A 10,523-nucleotide genomic window follows, 5' to 3' on the forward strand; every position below is an offset into this window, starting at 1 on the left:
TGGGATTGCCCGTGGTGTGTGGACCCTGATGTTTGAAAACATTGCACATTTACTGCATTAGCTAGCACATAGGTGTATAAATTTTAAACTTTTCGAGCCAGCACATACCTTTGTTGCCTTCCGGATTCCCCAGAAGTCAGCGCTGAGCACATCAAATGCTTCACCAGTGCTCAGCGCTGACTTCAGGGGAATCAAAAGTTCAAAATTTTATTTGCAAAACAGCCAGAATTCTCCTTTAAAGGATATGTGCAGTATTTTGAACATGAAGCTCCTTTCTGAGTTCTTTGCAATGTAATAGAGTGGTCCTCACCGATTTTATGTTTGCTGCTGTCTCAGTTATTTGGCAAATTTGGGGTATGTCTCAGCCTGCTTCGGAATGGCAAGATATGGGCTTATGCACATATCTTTTACTGTAATTTTGAGTTCCATGTTGCAATGTCCATGGAAAGCGTTGTAACAGTTGTATCTTTTTTTTTAAGCAACGCTTCACTCTGCAATGTTTTTGGATTTTGATAAAGTTAAGTCATTCATTGAATGATGAACGTGTTTTTAGTATCATCAATTGAGTTGTGGCATTACTGTGTACTGTGCCAATGTGCTGTTAATGTGTTAGTCATTTAGTTTTGTCATTGCAGTCACATTGTATTTCCCCACAATGAGTGAAAAGCGATTGGCCAAACAAGCCTACACAAAGAGATGGAAGAGGGTGCGGCGAGAGGTGGAAGCGGTGCGAAAGGCTTTGAGAGCAGAAATGCAAGAGGAGAAGGACGCACTAGACGCTGCACGGGCAGAGCAGGCTATGCAAGAAGCGGCCAGGCTTCGTCAACATCAGCAGCAACTGCAAGAACAATCTGTACTACTGGCAGAGGAGAATGAAGAAGAGCCAGAGTGCATGGCAGTACCAACAAGCAGTAGTGTTAGTACTGAGTTTGCATCAGATGCGCTGTGGAGCACACCCATGAATGTGGAGGATAGCAGTGACACCAGTGACTCTTACATTGAGGAAAATGACCCACAAAGCTCACTAAAGGACTTTTTACAACACTGGGCCTTAAAACACCAGATTACACACTCTGCACTTGATGACCTTCTTGTAGAATTAAAAGCCAATGGACACACAGAGTTGCCTTCAACAGCAAGAACCCTTCTTTCAACCCCAAGAGACATCAGGTCAACTCCGGTATCAGGAATGGAGTATGTTCACTTTGGTTTAAGGAGAGCTATTGAAGCACAACTAAACCACTAAACCACAGTTCAGTCCCATGCGGATTCTCAAGTGCTGTGGTGTATTGTAAGAGATCAGCTTACATTTCGATTTCATTCATTACATACGGTTTCTACCAGCTTTTTTAGTTTGTGTATATTTTCATTGTAAATGAAGTGTAAATATAGTGTTGTCAAGTTTGCTATCTTAGTTCCAGAAATGTCGTTTATTTGAGTGACTGAACCTGAACTTGAGGGGGCTAGTCAGCTAGCAAGAAAGCTGCGCACGGATGCCAAGCATTGCTGATTTAATTTTGGCGAAGCCATTTGCCAGTCTTCCTTTCGAGGAAAAAATTAACATTAAAGAGCAGGGTAGACCAACGCCTCAAATTGACTTGGTGAAAAAGGTAGGGAATAATTCTCGTTCCTTTCAGCTCTCCTGGTACGAGAAAGTGAATTGGCTAACAGCAAGTGACCCACATCAACAACAGTAAATAGGCTACTTTAGTAATATGTCATGGATGGACCAAAAATATAGAATCTATTTAAAATGTTTATGCTGAGTATATTATATTGGAATATATATTTCTCTGGATGGCGGCACGGTGGTGTAGTGGTTAGCGCTGTCGCCTCACAGCAAGAAGGTCCTGGGTTCGAGCCCTGGGGCCGGCGAGGGCCTTTCTGTGTGGAGTTTGCATGTTCTCCCCGTGTCCGCGTGGGTTTCCTCCGGGTGCTCCGGTTTCCCCCACAGTCCAAAGACATGCAGGTTAGGTTAACTGGTGACTCTAAATTGAGCGTAGGTGTGAATGTGAGTGTGAATGGTTGTCTGTGTCTATGTGTCAGCCCTGTGATGACCTGGCGACTTGTCCAGGGTGTACCCCGCCTTTCGCCCGTAGTCAGCTGGGATAGGATCCAGCTCGCCTGCGACCCTGTAGAAGGATAAAGCGGCTTGAGATAATGAGATGAGATGAGATTTCTCTGGATATGAATTAAACACAGCTACAATTTGGAAAACATTTTTAAACAAAAACACAGCCGAGAACATTTCACACTACAGACCTGGATTAAAAGTGAAGGGTTATCAAAATTGTCAATAAAACATTTCTCAGTCAAAATAAGTAAAATATAGGGAAAGTGTCATTGAATGAAATGTGTGGCACCCAGCTCTACTGCTGAGGTTCCTGACAAAGAGCTGCTTTCAATAATGATCAATTTTTAAACATGCCACAATTTTAAAATATAAAATGTTAAAATTTACCCCCCCCCCCCCCCCAACACCACCATCATGTATATTGGACAGTAGGCTAATGGGCCAAAAGAACCTGTTATTTCACAGTTTGTGACGCTGCCAACAATCAGCCAGGTCAGAGGCAAGAGTATGGGCAAAACTGATGTTTTTTCTTTTAAAATCTGGAAATATCGTAACCGACCAGCCTCCCCTGTTTGAAAGACTACCAGCCGCCACTGGCTGTGTTGTATGTGATGCGCCTGCCAAGGCAATGGTCAAAGCAACAAAACTGTGCACAGGATACTATGGATGTGACAAATGTGCACAGAAAGGGACATGGGAAGACGGCCGTGTAACATACCCTGATGTCCAAAGCGCCCTGCGAACCAATGACCTGTTCAGAAGAGAGATGGCTGTCAAGGAAACTGAGGACTATACAGTGTCCCCATTCCTGCAACTTCCCATTGATATGATCAAAATGTTTCCCATTGATTACATGCACCAAGCTTGTTTAGGTGTCATGAGGAAACTGTTAGTGGAATGGGCGAGGGGAAGCAGGAAGGTGAGACTGTCGACTACACAGCTCCAAGAGGTCAGCAGAAGACTGTGTGGTTTGAGAGAATATATATACCAAGTTGCTTTACCAGAAAGCCCAGGAGCTTGGAAGAAGTCGACCGCTGGAAAGCTACTGAGCTGCGCCAGTTTGCCCTGTATACAGGAAAAGTAGTGCTCAAGGGCATTCTGTCCAGGCCACTGTACAGGCATTTCATGGCTTTCAGTGTGGCACTGAACATTTTGGTTTCTCCCAACCTAGCCGGCAAGTATGCAGTGCATGTGTCAAAAAACTTCCTGGCCATACGGAAGCTGAAGTGGAGGAATGCCTTGGGCAGACTAAAATTTGCACCACACAGACGGTATACTTCTGCTCTCTAATTTGGTGCAATCACAGAAATTTCGTGGTTAGTAGTAGGGTGGTTTATCATGCTTTTGTGGACATGTGCTCATTGTTCTTGTTTTTAAACATTTGTTCCTTTTTCTTTTCAGATCAGCTGGTCAGCAGCAACAGATGGACAATTGAATTGTGAACAGTGAATTTTTATTCTTTTTTTGTGAACAGTGATTTTTATTCTATTTTTTGTGAAGTGATTTTTTTATTCTATTTTATGTTTGTTATTGAATGCACAGTTACACTTTAAAAAACTGTTATTTCTATTTTATTCTGTTTTGAATGTGTTTTATTGAATGCACCGTTTCAGAAACTCTTCTATTTTACAGTTTTTCTCCATTGGTTTGGCTCATTTCTTGAAACTGAGATGACACTCATAACTATAAGGCAATTTGGCCAAACAGACTTACAGTTCTACACAACACTTCAGATAACCAGCAAAATGTCATTTGTCTCCCAAAACTACTCATCCATGCTTCAAAATGAAATCCCTTTCCCATCTAAATAGTCAGTACCATAAAAATGGCATAAATCCTTCTCAATTGCTTTGGCACATTTTCATTCATTCAGTTCTTCTGTCAAAATAACTTGGATGGTACAGCACAACTACATGGATCACCTGGCAATGTTTGTACAGCTCCCAAAACAGTTTACCCATCTGTCAAAACTACATTCCCTTCTCATATAACTAGTCAGTGCCTCCAAAATGCATTGTCCCTTTGGTATTCTGTAAGTACTGCGAGTCAAAATGCTTAGACGCTTTGTCATGGCATATGTCTAACTATAGGAATACAGTTCACACCACACACACGCTGCACTCCTTCTGCCGAGGAATTTTCATTTTTATTCTCAGCTAACGTGAATTGTACACATTACTGTAGGTAGGGAACAATAAAAAGGAAAATGTATACGCTGTGTATACTGTGTACACAAAATACAAAAACCCACAAAAACAAACAAAAAATGAATACTGTAAATAAAGAGTCACAAATGAAGACATTTTGTTTAGTCGCGGTCACTCCCCTCTCTCGCCTGGTCACCATCCTCATCTTCCTGGCCATCCATTCTCTGTGCTCTGTTCGGCCACAGATTCTCATCAACATCACATCTGATGTTTTCTCTTGAGATGCAGCGTGGGAAGAAGCATCATGAATGCCTGAGCCATCCTCTACACTGATCACCTGTTATATCCTCACAGGCAGCATCCATAGCATTGAGGAGAGACCTCTGGTTTTCGGCATGGTGTTCATATACTCTCCATCTCCAAGCAGAGAAAAAAACTCCTCGATAGGATTCAGGAATGGAGAATATGGTGGTAACAAGACATTATGCATTCTTGGATGCATGTTGAACCATGCCCGGATGCGTGGACCACGGTGGAAATTAACATTGTCCCATACAATGACAAACTGGGGTAGGTGGGGCCCTTCGAGACCCCTCTCATTTTCTGGGACCAAATATACATATAGTTGGTCCAGGAAACGGAGGAGTTTCTCTGTGTTATATGGGCCCAAGCTTGCAGTGTGGGTGGCCACACCATTTTCTGAAATAGCCGCGCACATGGTTATATTTCCCCCCCGCTGGCCTGGGACATCCACTGTGGCCCGCTGGCCAATGATGTTTCAGCCACGCCTGCGGCCCTTGGCCAGGTTGAAGCCTGCCTCATCAACAAACACTAGGATGTGTGGTGTTTCACTCCCCTCCAGTGCCAGGATTCTCTGGAAAAGAGATAGAGTAAAAAAAAATCAATCATGTAGATGGGTCATATGGTCACAGCAATGCTACACAATATGTTCTTCACAAAGTCAATATAACCCACTGTGGTTCCAATCCTAGAGTGCAGACTTATGCGGATTTTCTGGGGTAGTTTTTGATACAAAGAGAACAGAGACATACTGTTGACAGTGTTCTGTTACAGTTCAGCAAAATGCTGTGGTCATATATTGTAAAGCTGGAATCCAAAGGTAAAGAGGAGGATACTGAAACCCTCAGAAATTGGAACCTCTGCAGTGTTGGCTACTTATAGGTTACAAAATGATAGACAATGAATAACTGACTTACCTGCATATACTGGTACCGCAGCTCTTTTACTCTGGCAGTGTTCCTATCAAATGGTACTCTGTATATCTGTTTCATGGTGATTAGGTTCTTCTTCAGAACCCGGTCTATTGTTGATATGCTGATGGAGTTGATGTTTTGGAAGACGCCATTGTTTTGGAGGACTGCATCCTGGATCTGTGTCAGTGTTATGGCATTATTTGCTATCACCATGTTACAGATCTCCTGTTCTTGGCGATCGGTTAGAAGTTTTCTTCTTCCACCCGCATGAGGTTGTCGGCCAATCCTGCACATAGACAACATAACTATTTGTTGTCCTTGCCTTATGTGTTTGTTACAGATTATCAATCACTGTACAGTAATGACTGCATTACACACCACTTTACTGTATTTGTAGGCTACTGTACTTACAATTGCACTGCCATTCTATTGCGAATTCTTGCTGTATTTTGTCCAATTTACAACAGTATTTCCTTTGTCATTCTACAGTAGTGAACTGTATAATACTGTGACTTCACATCGAGGTAAGATTTTCGGCCTGGGTCTAAACACACACACACACACACACACACAGTCAAACAGTTGTCATTGCCTGAGTGCATACTTGTTTTCCCGCCGAAAGGTTTGAATGATGGAGGAAACTGTGGAGCGTGGCACGTTAGGCTGCACTCTGCGCCCTGCCTCTGCCTTGTGAGGCGATGGTTGATGACATGATCAATAATGGTGGCCCGAATTTCATCTGGGACAACATGATGTCTGCGAACTCTATTTCCTCCTATTCCACCACCACAAACCCTCACTCCTCCTCCTCTTCCCTCTCCTCTACCTCCACGCACCCTCAATCCTCCACCTCCTCTTCCTTCTCTTCCTCTTCCTCTTCCTCCAAGTGGAGATTGCCCTGGTTGATGCACTTGCTCTCTCTCCATGTTGACATAGGAAAAAGTACTAGCACCAGGCCAAGCTGTATATATACAGCAATGCCAGCACTCCAAAACATAGATAACACCTGTCAGGTAACTCAACAAACAGATGGATTGGTCACCTGCAAAGTGGGACACTCCTCCTTCGTTAGTCAGAAACTGATTTCACCTATTACCTACTAACATGATTATCCTAAATTTACTATGACATCTTACAAAATATGTACTGTATTCTATTCCAATTTCCTAACACTATTTTGACAATTGAGCAGACTATTCTGCATATGATGACTTATACGATGAAAATGTGCTGACATGTTTTGAGGACAATGACCATTACACTGAGAACCAACCAATTGGGATAGATCAGCAAGATACATTCATTTGAAAAATGTACTAAATGTAGGCTGATTGTGTTAACTGTAGGATACTTGTACATAGCCATTTGCATGGATGTACTAAATGCTTGAGACATGTACAAAGCATTTGAAATATTGATGAAAGCAATGATAAATGCCATTCTGTTGTGAGAAACTGCAAGTTAGTTTGGGGATTTGTCCATGTTGTTTTGAGAATGTCATCTCAGTTTCAAGAAATGAGCCAAACCAATGGAAAAAAACTGTATTCTGTTTTGTATATATATGATTGTTTTATTGAATGCACCGTTACACTTTCAGAAACTTTTCTATTTTACTTTCAAACATTTTTTTTATTTAAATTTGTTATTGATATTTTATCTCATTAAACTTTCAAGACCTGCCAAATTTGCCTGTTCATTCATCACTGACAGTTTTCTCATGTAGATGTGCTAGCAGTTATGTGTTGATGTTGCTAATTAGTTGCAAGCAAAATCTAACTAAAACATAGCATTCTACAACGTCAGGGGGACATTAGGCTAACATTCAGGGAACCAAACATGCAACCAGCAAGGTTAGGGGAAGGGCAGGGGAAGGTTGTTGTTGTAACCAACAGGAAACGTTTGGGCAACATCAGAAAAACTTTCCATGGCAACCACGTGGCAACCAAACCTAACGTATATGCACCGTATAGGCAACCAAAGACGTACGTGCCCAGAACGTTCTGGGAACGTAAAATTGTTACAAGCACATCCTGCATCGAGTGGTCGTGTGCAGGATGAGCTTGAAAGTGAAAAAGCGGAAGCGTGACCCTAATATTTGCGGATACGCTGATGCCCAGGTAGGTAAAGCCTGAAGATGACCATCTGAAAGGGAAATTGATTAGGGTTGCCCGGTCCCCAAAGTTGCCCAGTGGCAAGGCCTCTGACTTGTTATAATTAATTTTGTATCCTGAAATCTGACCAAACTCACTAATGATTGATATAAAAATAAACTGGGTTGGTAATAAACAGCAAAACATCATCAGCATAGAGTGAAATTCTGTATTCATTGTCTCTCAATATAACACCAGACAGTCCATGGTGGCTCCTAATAGTCTCAGCTAGTGATTCAAGTGCAAGTGTAAATAGTAGTGGTGAGAGGGGGCAGCCTTGATGTATACCTCTACTCAAGGGGAAAACATCAGACACTGAGCCGTTTACCAGGACTCTGGCAGCAGGAGACCTGTATAGAAGTTTAACCCACTCAATAAAACCTGAGCCCAACCCAAACCTATCAAGAACATCAAAAAGATACTCCCACTCTACCCGGTCGAACACTTTTTCAGCATCTAATGAAACAGCGAGGACCTTTTTCTTTGTACTATGTGAGAATTGAATTACATTCAGGACCCTGCAGACATTGAAGTAGGAATATCTATTTTTAACAAATCCTGTCTGATCTGGAAAGAGGCAGCACCTCCTCCAATCTTCTAGCCAGGAGTTTTGATAGTATCTTGCAATCAACCCTGAGCAATCTTATTGGTCTGTAAGATGCACATTGATCAGAAGGCTCATCTTTCTTTAAAATCAGAGAGATGTGGGCCAGATTTAAAGTTGGTGGGAGTGTGCCCCCTTCCAAGGACTCAATAAACATGTTAGTCAGAGGTCCTACCATCAGCTTCTCCATCTTCTTATAAAATTCAAGGCCAAACCCATCAGGGCCAGGAGCGTTCCCACTCTGTAAAGATTTGATGGTCTCCAGGACTTCCTGTGCTGTAATCCGTCTACACAAATTACTTTTACATTCTTGAGACAACATGGGAAGGTTTATTCCATCAAAAAAAATTTCCTTTGCTCTGAAGTATTTTGGCACTCTGATGAATATAGTTCCTGATAGAAGTCCTTCATTATTTTACATATAGATTTGGTTTCAAAATGTTCTGTGCTGGTGCTGTCTCTAAGTGATGGTATTGCATAGGACCCTGTTCAGCCCCTGGCTAAACGAGCCTACTGGGTTTATTACCAGATTCAAATAATCTATGTTTGGCAAAAAATATTGCTGATTCTGCTTTTTGAGTTAAGTTAGCAATTGGTCTAGAGCAGATCGGGCTGCTTCTAATCTTTTAAGAACAGATGTTGAGGAAGAGGCTTTAAAATCTCTGTCCAGAGTTATAATTTGCTGTTCAAGTTCTAGTTGTTTAGCTAGTATACTTTTTCTCTGCGCAGCTGTGTAAGAGATTATGGCATCCCTCAGGAAAGCTTTGCCCGTTTCCCATAAAGTTGAAGCGGAGACATCAGGCGTAATCATTTGTAAAAATAAAAAGTTCCCATTGAGATTCTAAGTATGGTAAAAATGTAGAATTGCTAAGGAGAGATGGATTTAGATGCCAGTGTCTAGATAACAGGTCATGTCGGTCCTGGGATGGAGATGCTCACCTCTTTTGCTCCTCGGACCTGCCTGATCCATCCTGGTGCCCTGTGTCTGGTTGGAGTCTCATCGCATCGCTCCTGTGGAGGGTGGCCCCATGTGGACAGTTGGGGGTCGCACCTGGAGGATGTTCTGGACTCTTGCAGTGGTGCTTTTGTGGCTGGGGACTGCAGTTGACTTGCTGACTTTAGGACTGCAGTTGACTTGCTGACTTTAGGACTGCAGTTGTCATGAACGGTTTTGCGCTTGGGTTTCCGTTGGTGTGGGGTTTATAGCATCAACAAAGCTGACTTTGTTAGGACTGTTAATGTTATAGTCATGTTGTCTGTTGTTGCCCGGATGGGGATGGGTTCCCTTTTGAGTCTGGTTCCTCTCAAGGTTTCTTCCTCAAGTCATCTGAGGGAGTTTTTCCTTGTCACCATCACCACAGGCTTGCTCGTTGGGGATAGATTAGGGATAAAATTAGCTTATATTTTAAGTCGTTCAAATTCTGTAAAGCTGCTTTGCGACAATGTTTATTGCTAAAAGCGCTATACAAATAAACTTGACTTGACTTGACATAGTAAGGTGGTAGGAGTTCAATACTGACTAAAGAATGGTCTGAAAGGGCACTTGTGTTAATAGAACAAGTGTTGGTCCTGTCTAGAATTAATCTTGAAACAAAAATATAATCAATTCTTGAGAAAGAATGATGAGGGCAGGAGAAAAAAGTAAAGTCCTTCTCTTGTGGATTAATAATCCTCCATGCATCAAACAGGCCGAGGTCTGAGCAGAGCTCCTTTGTGCCTTTAGCCATCTTGGAGGGTGGTAGGGTTTTAGATGGGCTATGATAGAGTATTTTATGCCTCTTCACCACATGATTGATACCTTTAATGTTCAGTGTAGTGATTTTTATGTTACTCATAATGTAGATTGTCAGGTGACAAATGAAAATAATCTAGTTCTAACAGATATAGCCCAATAAAAGAAATGTGCAATTCACAATTGTTTGGCAGAAAAGCTGTGCTGGTATAAACATGCCCATCTCCTACAGATGAGGGAACAAGAAGAACCTTTTTCAGGCTCAAAAAACAATGCAAATATGAAAATAGCATAAGATAGGGCGACTAGATTTCCCTAGTCTGAAACCGGGACACTTTTGCACGCGACCATGCTCGTGCACGCACACCTTTTTTTTACGTAAGCGTGACACTCAGAGAGGTGCTCTTATCATTTTGTTGAAGCTCACATTTATCAACATCTCACATGAAATAAAACAAACAGGCATTTTGTTATCAAGTAGCATAGTGGTGTACAGATCAGTTAAATTATGGTCAGACAACAGATGTTGTAATGGCTGAGAATAGGCCAGGCTATGTCCATAGGCCAAATTTAAACTGATTTATTCCACCTGTTTGTGAGAA

General features: G+C 42.0%; 1 protein-coding gene across 4 annotated transcripts in view; it reads left to right on the forward strand.

The window, feature by feature from the left end:
• The window catches only part of LOC132897202 (uncharacterized), a 46,186-nt gene extending 39,155 nt beyond the window's left edge, over window positions 1-7,031 (forward strand). For all 4 annotated transcript variants that reach the window (XM_060938660.1, XM_060938645.1, XM_060938654.1 and 1 more), the window contains one exon: window positions 3,476-7,031. The gene's annotated coding sequence lies outside the window, so the exon portion shown is untranslated. The remainder of the gene's footprint in view (window positions 1-3,475) is intronic.
• Window positions 7,032-10,523: the final 3,492 nt, after the last annotated feature.

Source organism: Neoarius graeffei, chromosome 13, assembly GCF_027579695.1.
Source record: "Neoarius graeffei isolate fNeoGra1 chromosome 13, fNeoGra1.pri, whole genome shotgun sequence".
NCBI classification, from domain to species: Eukaryota; Metazoa; Chordata; class Actinopteri; order Siluriformes; family Ariidae; genus Neoarius; species Neoarius graeffei.